Source organism: Uloborus diversus, chromosome 7 (assembly GCF_026930045.1).
Source record: "Uloborus diversus isolate 005 chromosome 7, Udiv.v.3.1, whole genome shotgun sequence".
In the NCBI taxonomy this organism is placed as follows: Eukaryota; Metazoa; Arthropoda; class Arachnida; order Araneae; family Uloboridae; genus Uloborus; species Uloborus diversus.
Window position 1 is genome coordinate 54,048,921 of NC_072737.1, and position 20,956 is coordinate 54,069,876.

Genomic DNA, 20,956 nt, shown 5'->3' on the forward strand with positions numbered 1-20,956 from the left:
TTGAAAAAAAATCTCTAATTTTATGAATGGTGTTAATTTAAAGAGCTCAGAAGTATAACTAGAGTTTAATTTCAGAAATTGAGGGAGTGGAAGGAGGGGCACGCAAATGTTCTCAGAAATTCAAAAAATAGTCGTAAAAATCGTAAAAAATAAAGTTCAAAATAATCATAAACATGGAGCAGAAATTTTTTTTTTAAACTTGCACCCGAGTTTGTTTTGACGTGCAGTGGCGGATTGAAAATATAGCAAATGTTGCAATTGCACGAGAGGCCCCATAACCATCGGGGCACCGTAGGAGTTACAAAGATGCTTATGATAAATGTTTCACAACTTCTGCGATAGAGAAATAGGGCCCCAAAATGTATTTTGACGGGCCCTAAACTTATAACTCCACCGAAGCGATACAGAAAAGACTGCATTACTGTGATTCATATTACAAGTATTGAAAAATTAAAAATTACCTTCGGTTCAACAGGAATCTACCAAAATGACACAAAAAACGGTTTCACCATCTCATATTTGTTTCCATGATCTCCAATTCGGCAATATATCGCCAAATGATTGTCAGTCTGAGACGCTAGATTAGTTTTGCATTGAAATAAGAAATTAATAGCTACAAAAAGTGAGTAAACCGGCTTTTCAGAACACCCGATCGAAAACAAAAAAGGAAGTGCACAACTGGCACGTACGCACACCCCAAATTCGAAAACTTAACCTTCTACAGCTTACCATCTTAGAGTTATGACTTATGAGAGAAACATACGTACATCCAGCTACAAGAAACAACGCAATAATTAACTTGTTTGGTATCTGAATGCAGTATTAAAAACTCTTTCAGAGGTGACTAAAATAGAAATTCATACTGAAATTTAAGTAAACAATTTTATATGAAAACAATAACTCTCTTTACTTTGTATTAAAAAGTAAAACAGCAAAGTTCCTTTTTTTTTCAAAAACATCGGCCAATTCCATCGGCTTTTCGATGTATTTTAAGGCCGATGGGCCGATGTTTCCTGCAAGTTAGCATCGGCCGCCGATGCCGATGCCGATGGCTAAATTGTTGAACCATCGGCCAGGCCGATGCATCGGTCGAGTCCTACTGTATTTACTAGTACTTTTTATGAAAAATAGCTTCAGTAAGAACCGACGAGAAGAAAAAAGTACATTTGCTTCATTGTTTCTAAGAAAAAATAAGTTTTTCTAGTTAGAAACATTTTACACAGATATCCTTCTTTATTATAAAAAATTTGAGCATTATAAAAAATATGCCTGAAGCACTGAGAACAAAATAGATTTGTCGTCAAAAAACACTGCTAGCATAGCACGGCAGCTTAGAGTAAAAAGTGAACTTTATAAAAGTCAAATAAAATTTTTTCCGAGTAAAAAAAGTTACTTATATAATATTTGGTTTCCTTACAAAGAACAACATACACTGTATAACTCATAAAATGTACGTAAAATAAGATAATGCAAGAAAAAATTAAGTTTCTAGTTGCAACATACATTAATTAACGTTAAAATAATCAAACGTCAAAAACTTTGATCATTGTAAAAAATAATAAAATTTATTTAATCTTATCAAAATATTTCTTTTCAACGACATTTATGTTTTTTTGCTGTTCTTCTAATTGATGTTTTTTTTAAGTGTTCGTCTTAAAAAATCTCAAATGAATAAAAAACTGGAATACTAATAAAATTTTAACAAAAAAAACAGAAAGTAATGTAAATAAAAGCGCTATTTATAATCTAGAGAAAAAATCAGTGTCAAAAAGTATATGATGTTTTGCTTTCACCTTATGAGATAAAAATATATTTTTAACGAGTACCTTTGAGCTAAGTAATTAAAATAAATCTAATGATTTCCTAAAAAAAAAATGTGTTCCCCTTCCCTCCCCCGCTGACTGTCACTTTTGAAATGTCCAAATAGGATTGAATGTTTTTTCCTCGAATTATCAGGGGGTTAAATATTTAGCAGATTCTCTACTCCATTTTCGCCTTGGAGGAGTTTCAAACTGATTTTTTAAACGGAAAGGGATTTTGTTTCTTGAAATAGAATTTTTTTCCCTTCTATTCTCCAAGGTATTGGCTTTGTTAAAGGGTTTCCAAACGTTTTTAAACCTAAACTTTTGTAGAAAAATATAAAACATATTCATTACTAATTGAGTCACTTTTTACGTAGTTAGAGCCAGTTCTTTCGTTTAGAATATCCCTGATGGTATGCTCGCAATAACTTTTTTTTTTTTAATTTAAAAGTTGTACGGTATTTAAAAATATACTAAGACAAATTAAAAAATGGTTTTGTGCTACACAGTAATAATAAGGAAAACAACGCATTAAATGAAAAAATAGCAATTATTGACTCAACAAAAAAATGCAGTCGAGTTCGCTTATTGGAATATCGGTTAAAAGAAGATCCCGGTTAATATAATACATTATTCAATGTACCAAACCAATGTAATGTGTTATTCCGGTCCCGGTTAATGGAATGTCTCGCTTTTCAGAATATTTTTTCGTGTCTAGTCCGCTAAGCGGGTTGGTTTGTACGTGTTTACTACAAAGTAACGAAAAAAAGAATAATTAATTTGAATTTTGACACATTGAATTCAAATTATGTTTTTCGCAATCACGAGTGTGTGTTTGTAGGCGTGTGTGTTTGTGTGTGGGGGTATGTGTTTGTGTGGGGAGGTATGTGTTTGTGTGTAGGGGTTATATGTATGTGTGTGTAGGCATGTGTGTTTGTGTCTGTGTGCTGGCATAAGTGTGTGCGTAGTTGTGTGTATGAATGTGTGTGTGGGGGGGGGAGGTATGTGTATGTGTGTGTAGGCATATGTGTTTGTGTCTGTGTGCAGGCATGAATGTGTGGGTAGTTGTGTGTATGTGTGCGTGTATGTTTTTATGTGTGTATGTGTGGGTGTCTGTATGTATGCGTGTGTGTATGTGTATGTGTGTAGGTGTATGTGTGTTTGTGTATGTGTGTAGGTATATGTGTGTGTGTGTGTGTGTGTGTGTGTGTGTGTGCAGTTGTGTATGTATGCGCGTGTGTGTGTAGGACACGGATGCAACCTGGAGACGGCTTTCGCTAGACGAGCAGCATCGTGAGGAGCCGGTCGACGGTGACAGTGCGGAGGGTGGCGGTGGGAAAATAAAATGATAGGACATCAAAAAAACAGTCAAATAAAAGCAATAAGCAATCGTGATTGCTCAAAAAAACAATAAACGAAGAAAAAAAATTCACAATAATTGCAGGGATAAAATGCCTTTGTGCCCCAAAGTAAATCATTTCGCAACTTTTTGCCCTAGTTCGCAACTGTTGCGAATTTGTGCATATAATAGGTTGTTTTCTGAATATTACTAGAACAAAGCTTGCAAACTAGAGATTGCTGTTTTAAAGAAATATGGTGGTTGATACGTAAAACATGATTACTCTAGAAAGCGCAGATCGCTATTTTAGGGGTAAGGTAAAGCTTTTTTTTCCATTAGTTTTCATAACTAAGAATGTATTACATGATTTGGGAACTGGTCGTTGCATTTTTTGTGGCTTGTCGTTTTCAACTCATTTTATTCACAAAACAAATTAGGGGGGGGGGACTCATTTTTTTGTTTTTGTTTCTTAAAGGCAGGTTCTTAAATGCATCAAAATAGAATTTTAACGATACATGACATCGAGATTTGTTATTTAAAAAAAGCAAATCTTACACAAACTGAGAAAAACGTACTAAAGGGAAGAGTCAAGAACGTCAAACTTGTAAGAAATGGCGGGAGAAGTTACCGAGGAAAGCAAATCAAGATCTTCACAATCTGCACTTTATATTTTTAATTTTAAATTAAAAATTATTTCTTATTGTGAAAAAATGGCGACGCTTCTCAAAAATAACTTGTGTCACATACTTCTGGTTAAAGTAACCCACGCTTATATCAGTTTTCTACCAGTTTTGAAGTGGACTCGTCCAAAGCCAAATGCCTTCCATCCTGAGCTGAACTATATGTACATTGTCAAAAAATAACACACAAATTTTTGCTTGAAAATAGTTTAAAAAAACTTTCTTAAACGTTATGCATAACATTATTTGTAATTTCATTATTTTAAATGAAGTGAAAAAAAGATACTATTATCTTAACGTAACACATAAGTGATAATACGTGACCTTCTTCAACATGTTGCCAAGTTTGAATATTGAAATATAATCAATCTATAAAAGTGTTGCACCAAAAACTACCTAACAAGGCATTTATAGATAGGATTATTCAGTTTTAATGGAAGAAGCCCTTTTCGGTTTCTCTTCAGTGATTTCAAAGAGAGCCTAATCCCATCGAAAATGAGAGAAGTTTGGCAATTTCATGCCATCCCAAAGAACGGAAATAAAAAGCTTCATTGATTTCTCTCGCTGGTTTAATCTCGATCTAGATCGATACCTTTTGTAGTCGCTGTTTTCCGGCAAACAGTATTACTCAAATTTTTACGCCAAGGCAGAAAAAAATAATTTAAAAATCTACTATTTTGACGCTAAAATTTATTTTTATGTTTTGTAGGCTCTGAGGAGAATGATTCAAAATGAAAGCTCTTTTTTAAACTTCGGATACGTAAACAAAAATGATATATTCAAAGATTTTTATAATTTTCTGCTTGAATTGATTAAAGTTGTGTGTTCTAGATAAACTCTTATCCATGCAAATAATTGATTTAAATTTTTTTCTGTATATATCACATGATTACAGCCGAGTCTCGACTTACGCGAGTGATCCATGCCAAGACTACACCCGTACGTCGAAATATCGCGTTGTGAAAAATGGTATGTATACGAATTTTTATGAACATAACTAATTAAATTATGCATTTGTAAACACCTCTTAAACTGCTTTAAACCATTTATTACATACAGAAAGGAATTTTTAGAGTAGTTTTTAAAAAAGCTGTAAATATTGTACATAAAATATTGTTACGATGTATAAAATCAATAAAAAATGAGAGAGACAAAAAAAAAAAAAAAAAAAACAGTACGGTACATACAGTAAGTAGCAATAATTAAATGCAGATGAAAAAAATAATGTACAGAAAATTACAGTAATTAAATTTATAACTTAAAAAATTGTTATGCTTCGCGATCAGATTATCAGTCCTCCCTTTAATAACACGTGCGCATCAGGAACTTCGTCTAGATGAAGAAAGAATGATGAACTGATCTGCTTTCAGTAACAATTATTGTGTGAAAAGTTTTTATGTTGTGGGCGAGGAATTCGAGTTAGTGCTAAAATTAATTACTTGAGAAAAATTCGAGGTATAGCCATTTCGCGTAAGCCGATTCGCGATGTAGCGCGAGTCGATTGCATTAGTTAATTTTCACGCTGTTTCCTTTCTTTATGTTACGGTCTATGTAAGGGTTACAGTTATAACGTACCGTCATGTAGGTCAAATCATTTACGGTAAAAACTATTAACTTTGAGTCCTTAAAGGCATTGAGAATGATGCTCTTTATACATTGGCATAAGAACTTTAGTATTAAAAAAAGAAAAATAGATTTCTGTAATAAAAATATTTAGCAGCTTCATAGTTCACTGATCTTAAAATGTGCACCTTATGTTCGCATGTAACTTTCAGAAACTATGAAGAGAGCTTATTTCATAAAATTTAGTGAACCATGATTTTTAAATACAAAAAGTTATTTTAAGAAAAATAAATAAGGTAAACACACCAGTAGTGGCCAATGCTTCAGTAGTGGCCACTTCAAGGTTTATATTTGAAAAAAAAAAAAAAAAAAAGGATTACAGTCGACTCCCGCTACAACGCTACTCGCCCTACGCGAAATGGCTTTAACGCGAATTTTTCACGAGTAATGAATTTTAGAGCTAACGCGCAGTCTAGCAAAGTAAGTATTATGAAAATGGCAGCTGTTCTTGTATGGTGGATTAATAAAAAAAATCGGGAAGAGGTGATGTTGCCACAACTTGAAACGTTGTAAAAGAAAAGGCAAAGCAATCATATTTAAAAATGTATTATATAAGAATAACGGTCTGATCATGGAGAATAAATCATCACTATCTTCCTTTTTTTAACTCTTAAATATTGTTACTGTATCTACGGTACAGTACTATTATAGTGCATCATTTTAATTTTACTACATGCTGTGCGTACCGTGCTGTTTTATTTTATGTCGCTCATTCCCATTGGTCATTCATTTTGCGCATCTTAAAGTATTTCACGTTAAATAACAGTTTTTATTTTTTTAAATACAGTATAAGTTCAGTTATTTATACGAAAACCTGTAGTGTATGGTTAAGGAATGCCTTAGAGCAGCTTGAGGGGTGTTTATAATTGTCTAAAACTATTTGATATGCTTTTAAAAAGTTGTATGCACATATTTTTCCACAGCGCGAAATTCCGACTTACGCGAGGCGTCTTGGAACGCATCCCTCGCGTAAGTCGGGACTCGACCGTACAGGTTTTCCAATGGATTAAACTTACAAGAAGTGATGCCTCTTGCACATTTGATGCAATTTTGAATCCATTTAAAGACCTAGAATAGTATTTTTTCATACATAAATCTTGAAGTAGCAACTGCTTAAGCACTGGCCACTACTGGTGTTTTACCTTATATATTTTTTAGATAAAGGTTTTAAAAGTCATAAATAACACATGTTTTCCAAGAAGATTAAAAAAAATCTGGATTTTCACTGCATAACAGAATTATTAAATATAATAAAAATATCATATATTTTCTGGAACTTTAAAGGAAACATTATCATTTTCATTTTCTTATCTGCTTTATAGAACGACGATGGAAAGAATACGCAGCGGAAACAAAAATCAAAATTTCTATTCGAGAATCTTTAAGATGCTTCCGTTATTTTGCTCTTACTGTGTTAACAATGATTCTTCTGTGTATTCCATTGAAAGAAAAGCAAAAGAAAGTAATGTCATAGAACAAGAGAGCAATTAGTTGGCTTTGCGAAACGTGATTTTGTGGCTTAATGGTAAAAGAGAACTGCCCCTTCTTCTCTTGCGGCATTACAGTGCTTCGGATAAATAAATGTTGTAGATGTTGCTTAAATGGTAATAAGGATTTATTTGAAAACTTCCTCTGAATATGTGACGTTATAAAATATCCCCAACTGTTTTCTTAATACCAATAATTGTGTCATTTATAATGAACAACCGGCTTAGGCGCTTTTTGTATTGTTTCTGTGTTTAAAATTTTAACAAAACAACAATCAAGCTTCTTGCTTCGGAGTAGACGATTTTTAAAAGATAAATCAGAAGCAGTACAAATTCTTTCCTCTTTGTTGTAATTTTTCTTTGTGTTGTGTATAACTGTTTTGTTTTAAAACTAGCATTTTTCTTTGTATTGTTTTCAGTTTAATTCATAGTTTTTTCTAAATATTCAAATCAAAAGCTTTCAAGCAACACCTCATTCATGTTTGTGCATAGACTAGAAAATCGCCCGTCATGTTATGACGGGTGAAAATTGTTTCTACATTTGATCGAAGCAATTGCCTGTTTGGTGATATCTTGATAGTTGAAATTTCAACCCTAACTCCAGTGGATTAGCGTTCATTGTTACCACTTTTTCGTTTCTTCCTGCTCCTAATGTGTCAGTATTACCTTATAAAATAGTTAAATTACCAGATCTAGTTCAGCCTTGTCAAAATAAAGCATTTAAGCTACTTACACGTCAATATATATATATATATATATATATATATATATATATATATATATATATATATATATATATATATATATATATATATATATATATATATATATGAGGAGTAAAAGTAACTCAATTTAAATATTAATGGGACATGAATGTATTAAAATGCACGTTTAACTTTAATTTCAAAAGCAATTTTCTCATAAGAAAATTTTAAAAACACATGTAACTTTTCTAGAAAACTACTTTACGTATTACTTTGAAACTTTTATCACATTTTATTTATAGATTCATAATTACAACGACGTGAAAATTTTGCTTCAGGACTCTCCCTTTTTCCTAAACAGTTGTTTTTATGAACAAAAACTGCATTTATTTCCCATTTAAAAAGTGTCTGTTGGTTGAAGTTCAATAAATTCGGAAATAAAGTGTTGAATATTTCTTTAAAACACTGAAAATTGTAAGTTCTATCATTAAACGTTTTGAGGAAAAAGTACATTAAATTTAGAGAATTAAATTTACGCGAATACAGGATACAGACTCCTCTATTAACTGATTTAATATATCTATTTGTTGGTTTTGCTGAAATTTTATTACTTTTACTACTTTACGGCATTTTTACTGTTGTCGGAAAAAATAACGCTCAAATATTTCACTAAATAAATCATGAATAATTTTTAAACTATTTTTTCAAGACATAATTATCATAACCTTTGGGATATATTTAATTTAATTTAAGGTAATAAGTGTGTGTTCGTTTTAGAGTTCAAATAACACCTTCGAACTGAACTGAGACAGCTAATGCTTGACGGAAAGTCAACAATCTTAAAAATAATGCCTTTTAAAATTTTACGCACGGAAAATAAATATATTGTATTCATTAACAATTTAACTTTTGTATTCAATTTATATTTTGCAGATGCCATTTATTCAAGTAAAAAGGCTATCCTCTACAAATCTTAAAACTCTTAGATGTAAGCTACTCTCCACACAACTGCCAACAAAACCACAAGCAACTCCTTTGGAGAAAATTCATCATAATGTAAGAAAATATTTTTATCTATTCATAGTTAAGAAGCAGCCAGCAATTGCGCCAAATCTTTCAAAAATCCATAAAACTTTAGCAAAACTTTGATAAAATTTTGGTCGATTTCGCGCATAGAAATAAAAAATAAAAGCATCTAATATTCGAAGAAAGTATTGTACTGCAAGCACGAAAAATAAAAATAAATAGCATTTTTAATCTAAAACATCTAATTTACAACACAAAGATAATTAACTGAAATTATAATACATAAACTATTTTTAGATAAAATAAATTTGCATACTATTTTTCTTTTTTTTTTTTTTTTTTCAACTTTTCATAAGAGTCACAACAATGTAAAGTTTTTTTCCTTATATCGGCAGTGAAAATTACTCATTGGAAAATTCCGGTGAAATGGTCGTTATCAAGCCAAAATATGAGTTTATCTTGAATTAAAAAAAAAAAAAAAAAAAAAAAAACGAGAGTTTTAAGTTGAACCTATAAAAAGGCAACGGCAAATTAGTTTTTTTGCTAACACTGTTGGTCAGTTAAATTTACTCTTAAACCAGTACTCATCCAGAAAGGAAGAAACAAAAATTATTTAAAATGCACCACATGCATGCTGATCACTGCGTCCATCAGGTAACTAATACTTTTTACAAATTATTTAAAAGATAGGATCAAAGTTCATATTTTTGGTTATTAGTCCACCGGCTCCTTTTTTATGTTTATAGTTTTGCGACAAAGTATATTTTAGAGCAAAATAGTAAGCTAGGAAGTCTTTTTTAAAACTAATTTTAAAATGTAAGTATATGAATAAAAAAGTAATGGCATAAAAAATGCAACAAAACTTGATGTTCTGGGGGGAAAGCCGACACTTATATCTAAATACACGCATTTTCATATTTTTTAAATCCTATATAAATAGTAATTCCTATAAAAATAGGGATAATAAGCAAAACACGTTCTTAAATAAGAAGACTCATCTTTTATTACAGCAAAAAACGATGCTTTGTAACGGAACTCACAAGATCGCTTCTTTTAAACACTTTATCATTTATAAATCAGCTGCAGTGGTGTCGTGTTGATGCTTCAAGTACGCTATTTTGTTTTTTTATATCACCTTAACAATTTATTGCACGATCTACGTAAGAGTTATTAAAAGTCAATATTTGGAGCGCTTATAGTTTCGTTCTTGCTATAACAATTTAAAGATATTTTTTAAGTGAATGGACTTTTTTATATACTCAACAAATTTGTTTCAGATAAACCGGAGATCCGGATAAAAGGGGGTCAGATAATGGAGATTCTCGTGTAGTTTTGAAAATAAGATTTTTTTTTTAAATCGAGCCCATCATTTGTGCTTTTATAGTACTTTTTATATGTTTTGTTGCAAAAATTATTAAATAAGAAAATGTTTATCGGTAAAAGGTTTTTAAAAGGAATAAAAAAGCGTCCTGTTTACAATAAACAAATATAAAGCTCCTATTCGCTCATACCCATTGCTTCTACAGAAGAAAATAAAAATTCAGTATCGATTGTCTCTTACTGTTCGAAGTTTAGCAACTTCATATCATCTACTGTTTGCACTGCTTGGTAGTTTGGGAACTACTGCACGGACTGCTTTGTCAGTCTGACATTATACTAGGGAATATTGCTTTTGGTATTCTGAACACGTTCCTGAAGTTGAAATATGAATAAAAGGCTTTGGTCTTTGAGTGCGCATTATATTTTTCATAGTAATATGTTATTCAGAAATCGTTAGAAATTATTTAGATTTTTTAAATTAATTTCTTTTATTGGTTAAGATGCTGCTCTAAATGCATTACTTTTACTTGTCATAATTATCTATTCGTTGTCTAAGTTTTAATATCCTCATATTAATGGAAATGGTGTCATATGTTATAGGTCTTTTGAATACGTTATGGTAATTATTTTACTCATATAACTCTTAAAAACGTATGGCATCCAAATAAAACTTGAATGCTAAATTTTTTTTATAAAGATTTCACTGTAAATCATAATAAAAAAATATTAAATGAAAACCAAAAACCCGACTGCGTAAAAACCAAAAAAACCGAAACGAGAAAAAAATGTAAACACAGTAGTTTAGAACGTTATTAAATACTACCGATTTACTATACCATTGAAATAGTTTTATAATCGATACACGCATAAGACAAATCATAAATTCAAAAGCAGAACAGAAGGATCACCAGTTTTAGTTAATTTTCATTGACTTAGTTATAATGATTATAAGACGGTAAATTTCGCAATCTTGTCATTTCATTGAAAGAGTTTATATCGTGAGGATTATTAAGTAACTTGCGGTTGTCTAAACTACTGATTATTAGTCCCTCTAGGGACCAAACTCGGCTTAAAGCTACATATGATTGATCTTTGGGAAAAGTAAGCGAACTTAAGTCAACCACAGCTATATAAACATAGTGTATAACTGATGATGACGTGAGCTCGGAAACGTGGTCAGTCAAATCTTTCTCGCAAAACTAAAAAAGCCCCTCAAGTACACGTCATGAAACTCAGTCCCCTGAATCACGACAAAAACAAATGCAACATGTTAGAGGTGAAACTCGAATTAAAAGACTTAGTAAACAAAAGTTCAAGCAGCGAAAACGCTACCTGCATTTCTCGCGTGCTGTATCGCATGATAATGGTGACTCGTTGTCGATATGGTGAATTTTAATTATTGTCATATATTTAGCAACACTCCCAAGGTTAAGACAAATCGTTTGACGTAAGAATCAACAAAATCGGCCAAGGCGTTTAGCCTGTACAACGCCACATAGGAACAAACACACATACATACATAGACTTAGAAACAAATTACCCTCCTCTGCGTCTCGAACGCGCAGTCAAGTAAAAATACCCTTAACCACCATATCGTCGCCTCAGAGCAACAGTAAGTTTCTAATTCCAGAAATAACGCTAAGACTGCTGCTCTGTGGTTACGACGTAATAAATTTAATAAGCATTTAATAGGTAATTCCACACTTTTTATCTGAGACACGTCCCCTAAGTAACGCTAAACCTCGAAGTATTTGCAGGTTTTTCAGTTCAAAATAATATAAAATTACGTTATCTGTACCATTTAAGAGTGAAAATTTAAATGCTTCGAGATTTAGCATCGATGGCGGGACATTTCACAAGCAAATATAATGCGGAATGACCCTAATAATACGAAAAATAAGCATATTTGTGAAAAGAAGGAATCGCAAGTTTTTCTCCCTGCTGGATGGTATTTAGATTGATTTGTTTGTCAGTCTGTCATCCCCTTTCAAACTCGCCTTTGCAAGGAGTCCAAGCGGCACTACTCACATATGCCATCACTTCTATACCTCAGATAAACAACCTGTCAAAACAGAACGCATAAAGAGTCCCTTGTCACTTTCACGCACGATGACTTTCCATTCGAAAAGCATTTTTTACTCTTTCACGAGTTTTTCGATCATTCAAAAGAAACTTTCATGAGATTACTTTTAACACATGTCACTTTAGATAGCTTTACATATCACACTTTACATTTCAGTGAGTAGAACGCTTAGAGAGAGAAATTTAAATTCAAATAAGTGTGCTTTTTGTGCAGAACCAGATAGTTTTTAATGGTAAATTGTACCGGAAAAGGTTAACGACTGCAGCTCCAATTGGTATACCACGTGATTTACGAGACAGTTTTTATTTCGCCTAGTGGCCTATCGTGTATTGTCCTTTGCCTCGACTCCTATTTGGTATAGTAGTTAAAAGCACATGTTGTGATGACACTTGGTTAAAGTTATAGTAGATGTTATCTAATATAAACTATTTATTCCACAACATTTAGATATAAATATATATATATATATATATATATATATATATATATATATATATATATATATATATATATATATATATATATATATATATATATATATATATATATATATATATATATATACATAATTAAAGGTACAGTAGACCCTCGTTTTACGCGGGTTTATTTTACGCAGTTTCAATTCTACGCGGTTTAAGATTTGACACATTTATTTCATTTTATGCGGATGAGTTTCGGTTTTACGCGGATGCGGTAATGCACACAGATAATTTTCCCCTATTTTAAATTCCGAATTCCTAAAGATTTCAGATTACACGTGATAAACTGCATTTTGAAGTGCTAATAATGGAGCTTGGGCCACTGGGGATATTTTATGCTGTCGGTTTCAGAGCACTTTCCAGAAGTAAAATTATTAAACTCACACAGTTCAGAGCTCACTGGAAGAAGAGTTTTTAGGAATGACAAAGGAGGGCAAAAGCAACGACGATACCGACTCGATGACACAGAACCAAAAACGCTAACATTGAACATTTTGAGCCGTTCCTTGACAATAAAAATTATCTTCCTGATTTGTTAGTGAAGAAAGAACGTATCATGGAAGGAAGATTCTATCATGGAAATGATCATGGAAGCATTAATGCTCTGCAAAGAACTACAGAGAAAAATTCTGGACTGTCAAAAGACTATTATAGCCAGCTACTTTTCATAAACACTAAATAATTTTAAGTTTTTCTTATGCATGTTGGCATGTTGTGCATGGAATTCGATATAAGTACACATTAAACTTATTATGCAATTAGTCCTCACTGGAATGAAGTATTTTTTTATCTGCGGAATCCGACTCCTATTTTAACACTAATATTAAGTCTCAGTTTACGCGGTTTCGATTTACGCGGCATTCCCAAGGAACGTAACCCCCGCGTAAAACGAAGGTCTGTTGTATATACATATTAAGAAAAACGCAGTGGTTGTTGTGCAACCTTCTGATATAGAGCCAGAGCCTAAAGTGACAGTTAGGGGGTCTTACCCTCGGAAAGGATAAGATTTGGAAACTTTCTATTGTTTGGTGTGAACGTGCACAGTGCATAGTGTACATGTGGTGTACACGTGATGAGTGGGTACCGTACCCCACACAGGAATTTTTTTAGACTGACTGATCGTCACTACACAGCCTTTCTCTGAACTAGGAAAAAGTAGGTTCAAAATCTGTTGCCTGCATCTCGTTTTTTGTTTTTTTCTTTTTTTTTTCAGCACAATTAGCCATTGCCTCTTGTTTTTCAACCATAACATTTTACAGTAGACTAGACCCTTACGGTAAAAAGTACTGGAGACTTGGATGCTAGTGTTGTTTACTGCAAAATTTTAGCAAACATTTTAAAGGTGTGCAAACTTTGGTTAACCTTTTGAGGCGCCTAATATAAAATAACTGATTTGAGACAAGCCGAGAGAAGTTATATTGTGTCGAAGCCACTGTGTTAGTCGTCGGAAAACAGGACTCAAGTGTAGTTGGGGCAAACATAACATGGCAGCATTGTGAAGGCAACGTACTTCCTAATTGCAGCATCACGATGCTGCCAGGTTAAGTTAGCTCCGACTACAGGGGGCTTAAAGGAAGACATTAAGCTTTAAAGGGTTAAAAGCCTACATTTTATTTATCAAAAAAATTGAAATTTTACAGAATATAGGGGAAGGTTGCCGTCAATGAACCAGTTCCATGACTAGACCGCGAAGATATTTCCCGCACCAGAGTTTGTGCGGACGCGTAATCAGTTTTAGTACCTTCCTTTGTCTGTAAACAATCTACTGCAGAGTTGTCAAGCAGCTAAAAGCATTTAATCGTATTGTTAATTGGTCAGAAAAGATTTCTACCGTTGTCTTACTAATTATTTAGATTTTCATTTAGTTATAACATGCTTTGAATATCACTGATCAATTAAACTTGAACATTTACTTAAAAGAGTGCATTTTCAAGTACAATTCCCCATACTTCATGTTTCATCATGATTCGTCACAGCAGTAACAGCGATAAGAATGCTCAAAATGACGCAGTTGCTATCATTGGACCACTAGGTGTATCCACGAATCGACCACTAGACAAAGTGGTTCATTCATGGAAAATATCAAATATTGTTGTAACTTCAGCTCAATTACCTTTGAAAGTTGCTCAATTGTTTTAAAATAAATATGACAATGAAAAAAAAATCTCAGTAATTCATGAAAATTGTTATACTTAATTTTAATTTCAAGGCAATTTTTTTATAAAATTGATTAAAAATTTAAATCATAATAATACAGTTTTAAATGCTTTTGCTGTTCCAAAAAAAAAATCCAAAGTTAGTAAAATATGGCCAGTGAACAAGTAAGAGCATGTAACGTGCTACAGTAGCTTATAGAAATGGTGGTATGGGCCTTAGCGAAGTCTGCCTACAACATAGAGTCCTGAAACCAACATTAAACAGTCGTATGGAAAATAAAACCGGTTTGTTGTTACCTTAGTCACTTATTAAAACTTTAGGCGATAAGCCCTCCAAAATAGGAATATGATTAGTGAATCATATTTTGAAATTAGAGCAGAAGATTTTGGAATTACTTCCGAAAAATCGGGGCCTTTCAAATTGGCCTTTCAAAAGTCTGAGAAAAATAACATGATCCACAGATTTAGTTGAGACAAAAATTGTGTTAACAGTATATTCTCTGGTAGTTTGAGACTTAAGCTTCTAGTTTCAGTAATAAAATTATCAAAAATGTTCTCTGACATTTTAGAGAACAAGTTCAATCTTGCTTCGAAAGAAAATTTTCAAAATCGATTTAACAAAATTCTAAACAGTCAAAAGAGGTTGAAAAGATATGAGCTAAGAACAGTGTTGCACAGGTTGGGAAAATATCAAGTGGTGCACCAGATGTGATGACAACAGCTGTGTGTTGTGTGAGTGCTGGTGTTTTTTTTTATTCCTCTTACCACAAAATAAAACATTTTAGAAAATAAATCTATTTTTCTATCACTTATTGTTATTTGCAGTGTTTATTGATCACCCGTTATGAGTATTTGTAAGTTAAGCATTGATTTTTTAATTTGAGAATGCGGTCCATCGATGGAAACTCGATGGTCCATCCATAGCAACCGGTAGCCATGAATGAACCACATGCTAAAATATTTATTTTTTAACTTTTATTCTTTATTATGTATATTTATCATGAAAATGAATACTGTTTTTAAAAGAGAAATATACTGAGAAACTAGTCCTATAATTAACGTGAAATTAGAGTTGGATTTCCTTTCTAAAAAAATCGAAAACAAACTGTTATGTGGTTCATTGACGGCAACCTTCCCCTAAATCTTTAATCAATGTAAGACAAAACCCAGTTTCCCTTCTAAAATTTATTAGTTTTATTATCACTGTTGAATATTTATTGTGATGCATTCATCTTTCTTTGTATTTTTTTGGCTTGTATATCTCAGTTAAGCTATATTAGTCTCGTATTCTTTTAGCTCAAGATTTATCATAACATCTAATAACTCAAGTCTAAAAACATACAAGTAGATATTATCTTTGATGCATGGTCAACAAATGAAATTTTGATTAACAGCAAGAAGACAATTTTACTTATTTTAATCATAAATGTTATTTTTTAATATGGTTGATCAAAATAAAAATAGTTACCCTAACAGGGGGTAAATAACTCAGCCCCTCCTAATTTCTTCGTTGTTGTAATTAATGCTATGTATATGTATTAATCATTATGAATATTGATGTTTGCTATTTGTCACTCTAACTGATGCCACTTTTTAGGAAACACTTTTATTAATGCAATTTTTATTTAACATTCTGACTTTTATAGATTGTTTACTTACCATCCTACTGTAAGGTTATTTTATTGAGCTTATTTAAGAATAAATGTTGTGGGAGTTTGAGTAAACATTTATAAAGTTAGTATTTAAATGCAACGTGGTGACATCTTAAAACATAGAAACGAGAAGTAGATATACCTCTATATATAGTGTTTACGGATTTTTTTTTTTTTTTTTTGCCTTCTCTAAATCAAAAACATTATTTTATTTTTAAAAATAAATCTGATTATGAGATATAAAGGAGTTACTTATTTAATTACCACAAGAAGAAAAAGTTTGGTTGATCAGCGTATCTATGATCAAAAGTTCAATAAAAAGTTTTATTAAAATGCATCGCGGAGAAAAATATTATGACATTAAAACTAGCTCTTTAAATCAAAGTTAAATAAGATAGTATAATAGGAAGAATTTTGTAGGCCAAATACTTTGCTATCACAGGTTCTTAACTAATAAATAATGATCATTAAGCACGAAAGCGTGTACTTAAAGGGTACTTAACAAGATTTATTTTTGCCATTGTTGAAGCTATCATGCAAAAAAAAGACAAAAAAAAAATCAATGAAATTCTCAATCGAGTTTAAACAGTTTCTTTTGTGTTAGTTTTCGTGATTTTGAAAATTCCGCAAAAACTGCCGGAAAAATAGCTCCAGAACCATACGTTTCCTGGATACTAAATTTCTGCCAGGAAAACACAGCATAAAACTTTCATTGTAATTTAAATTATTCATTTTCAGAAAATCTTCCACTATCGTATAAAATTTAAAAACAATATTTCCTCACATATTTTTATGCGGAAATGTGCCTCGCTTGAACAAACAACTTCTTCTGTACCGCCTTAAACTTCTTTCAGATCTTTTATTTCTACTTGGCACAAACTTTCGGAGAACAATAGCATTGTCTCCAAAGAATGGGACTTCGCCGGATAATTTGCATTTTTCAGTTAGTGACTCAGCTGGTAGTTTTGGGGAAATATCCTCATCGCGTCGAGTAAGGAAAACCGTTTATTGTTCTGGAAAGTTGTGTTGTTCGATTTACTACATACAAGTAAAATGTACACAAAAGTTATGGTGCTTGATATTCTTTCGTATAAGCTGAAGTTCTCTTTGAGACAAAGATGCTGTTCTCGATTAGAGGAATTTATTTTGATGTCTTTAATATTGAATGGGAGGCAGTTTCAGTTGATGTTGTAATTTGGCTAGAAAATAACATTAACGATTTGGTTTTGATGTTTCTAGTTGAAATTGTAGTAGTTAGTTGGTAATGAGTTGGGTAATAGTTACGAAAACAATCTTAGTATTCGATTGATTAAAGTATTTATCTTATAACCATGCATAGTATGGCAGAAAAGCTGATCTATTCAAGATAATTACCATATACATTTAGTCTAGTTTGTTCTTTTAAGTAAATAATCTCTACTCCAGATAAACAAAATACTCTTTGGATGTATTTCCTTCTCTGTAAATGGGGACAGGAAATAATATTTTAATATTGGAAAGATATATAAATGTTTACTGTGCATCATTTTCGATAAAAGTTGGGATAACATTTTGACTGAACAATTCAGAATATAAACGATGAAATATAACTCCGAGTTTCGGAAAAGACCTTTCTCACTTTAGTGTATGTCTACCAGTGACATAAGTTTATTCATGAAACAAACTCTTAAATGCTTAAGATTTTCATTGTGATTAATACGAATGATTGATAAATAATATAATGCAATCTAAATGATTTCATATTCAATACATAAGAAAATTTGCAATTTCGATTACTGTATGTGATGTCGCTTTTATTGTAATGAGTTGCACGCTGATTTCAGATTACGCATAACGTCAATGAAATTTCTGTCACCGATATTCAGCGCAAATGCATGTCTTCTGCCTTCGTCGTTGTTGCCATCATATTTGTTGCAAAATACAAAAATAATTTTCCCCACTATTCCGAACATCGTGCAGCAAATATTAAGAAATTGAAAGTTCCCTATGCAAACAATTTAGCACATTCCTTCATCGTTAACGCATAATCATTGGCTGACACGCGTTTTATCATAACGATTTATTGACACGTTAGTGTGTAATCCAGAGTGTCATGCTTTTTTGATAACGTAAAATGGAGCAAGAAAGTTGTCATTGTTTTTTATTTCCTTTTACACGGTAAAGGAATTCTCGTAATCGTGAAAAAGTTTTCACTCGAATTCTGAGCTAAATTTCAATATTATTCTCTCCCAACCCCCCAACTCCAATGACTGTTGATGTTTTTCTCGGCTCTTCCGCACGTATATATAAACCTACAAACACATGGACAGCCAAAATATTCCTTTTGATGATCCCTGAGTTAATTATCGCGAGGTTTCCTGTGGCATCAGTATGTACGTATACATGTTCATATGTATCACGCATTACTCAAAAACGGTACATATATTCTATCGATAAATCATTTCTTTAATCAATTAATTCCATTGATCGATTATTCTTTTGATCAATTTGTTCCATTAATCAATCACTCATTTGATTTGAAATTACGTGGAAAAATATAAACTATAATGCATTTAAGGTAGGCGACCACCCTAATTTTCAAAAAAAAAAAAAAATCGATTTTGAGAAATTTAGAGAGCCCTAGTGTTCTTCTTTCTAAATCCGCAACTGTTTTTTTTTTCTTTTAATCGACGAGTTATTGAGAAAATCAGAAGAAATTTACTAAACTCAAATGCAGTGCTTATAACTAAAATTTACTTTTTCTTTCTTGATTTTCTCATAACCACAGTTTCAAGTTTTAATTTAGGTCAACAGCTGTAGCAAAAAAAAGTATTAACCTTAAAGATTTGAAACTTTGCATGCATGGTAATTGAACAAATTACTGTGATATAACTTCGAAAAGTTAATGTACATACAATATGTGGTTTTGAAATAATGATCAGCTAAACTTAGTGGGCAGAAAGCACGTTTTTCGGGGGAACATGTCAATGGGTCAAACATGTAACCATAAAATCTGTTTTTAGTTAATTATTTTCAAATGGGAGGGTCATATCACTCTCTGGTGTCTCACAAAGAGATAGACATAAAAAGTTTTTATAGTTATGAAAACATTAAGGCACTGGGAGTGTTAAGGAAATGGTAGTTTTTTGCTAAAAATATGGCATTAAAAAAAAAAAAACCTATGAAATTTTTTTTCTAACAAATAAGCAGTCAAAATTTGTTATTTATGTCATGCTGAATAATCGTATAAAGTTTCAGAAAGGTGCAATGAATATTGAAGAAAAAAATATTTAGGGTGTTCGTCTACCTTAATATTATTTTATAAATTAAGAAAATCGAATGTGCGTGTGTGTATGGTAGTATAATACGATAAACTTTAAGATTTGACAAACGCAGAAATGGTTTCTTTTTAAAGGTGAATTAACCAAAGCAACGTAATTCTTTTTTTCTTTAAAATTACTTTACTAAAATGAAATAGAAATATTTTTCATTGTAATAAGCTTCACACCTACTCGTCTTAATTTAATGACATTTTTGAGTATCTTACAAAGGTTTCATTACTTTAGGCTGTTACAGCTTAATAAAATAATGATATTTTTTTCCTCTGCAATTCAACTAATCTTTATATATTAGTAGGCAAGCCGTTTTCTTTCGGTACCGATTTCTCCTCTGTTTGTGAACCCATTTCCTTCATTCTTTTTTTTGTTCGGTAGCTATTGCCGAGTTTTAGTGTCATCAATAAAAAATTTTGAAATCGAACGCTAATTAATGAAGATATTAATAAAAAAACGCATTTTCGTCCTGAATGGCTCTTTCTACGAGAACAGATGGTCCAATATTTTGGAATTTGATATGGTTGGAAAGGTCTTTATAAACACTTCTAACGAAAAAATTGTCAGAGCGCTCAAGGTCCAAAAACCTAAATCCACTGGAAAAAAAGTTATAAACGTTTTTTAGTTAGCGAAACTCAAAAATTTTAATTTTATCTCTTTTCCATTGTTGAAATTCATTGTTGGAAGCGTGAAACATTACGTTTTAATTGGTTTGTTCTTTCTGCATGAAAAATGCATTTTAGTGCTTCGAGTTTGGTATGGTTGGAAAGCCTCGTGCAAAATACTATAAATCACGTTCTATCCGGTTTACCGTTCGAAAACGCCAACCCGCTAAAATGGCTCTAAAACGCGCTAGAAGAAATTAAAAGTTAGTGAAAATTCATTTTTATTTGCTTCTTCACGTGACATGGTTAGCGTGAAGAAATTGATGGATAATATTTTGGTGTTGCCAATTCTCGCCTTGAGCAGAAAGAAATGAAATACTTGCATTTGTTTTAATTATTGAAGCTTTTTGGGTAACTACGAGCATTTAAAATATTTTCATTTTGATTATGTTTTCGCAATTTTAATATTTAAATCATAGACTAATAATAAGAGACTAATAACTAATAATAAGAGACTCTTATTATTAGTCTATGATTTAAATAAATTATTTTACGGAGTGAGGGACGACTTTCAGTTCCAGCTCCCAATAATACCTGCATTTGCTATCACCACAAACAGATCTCAAGGTGAAACTTTTGATAAAATTGGCGTATTATTACGACGTCCAGTGCTTTCGCATGGACAATTA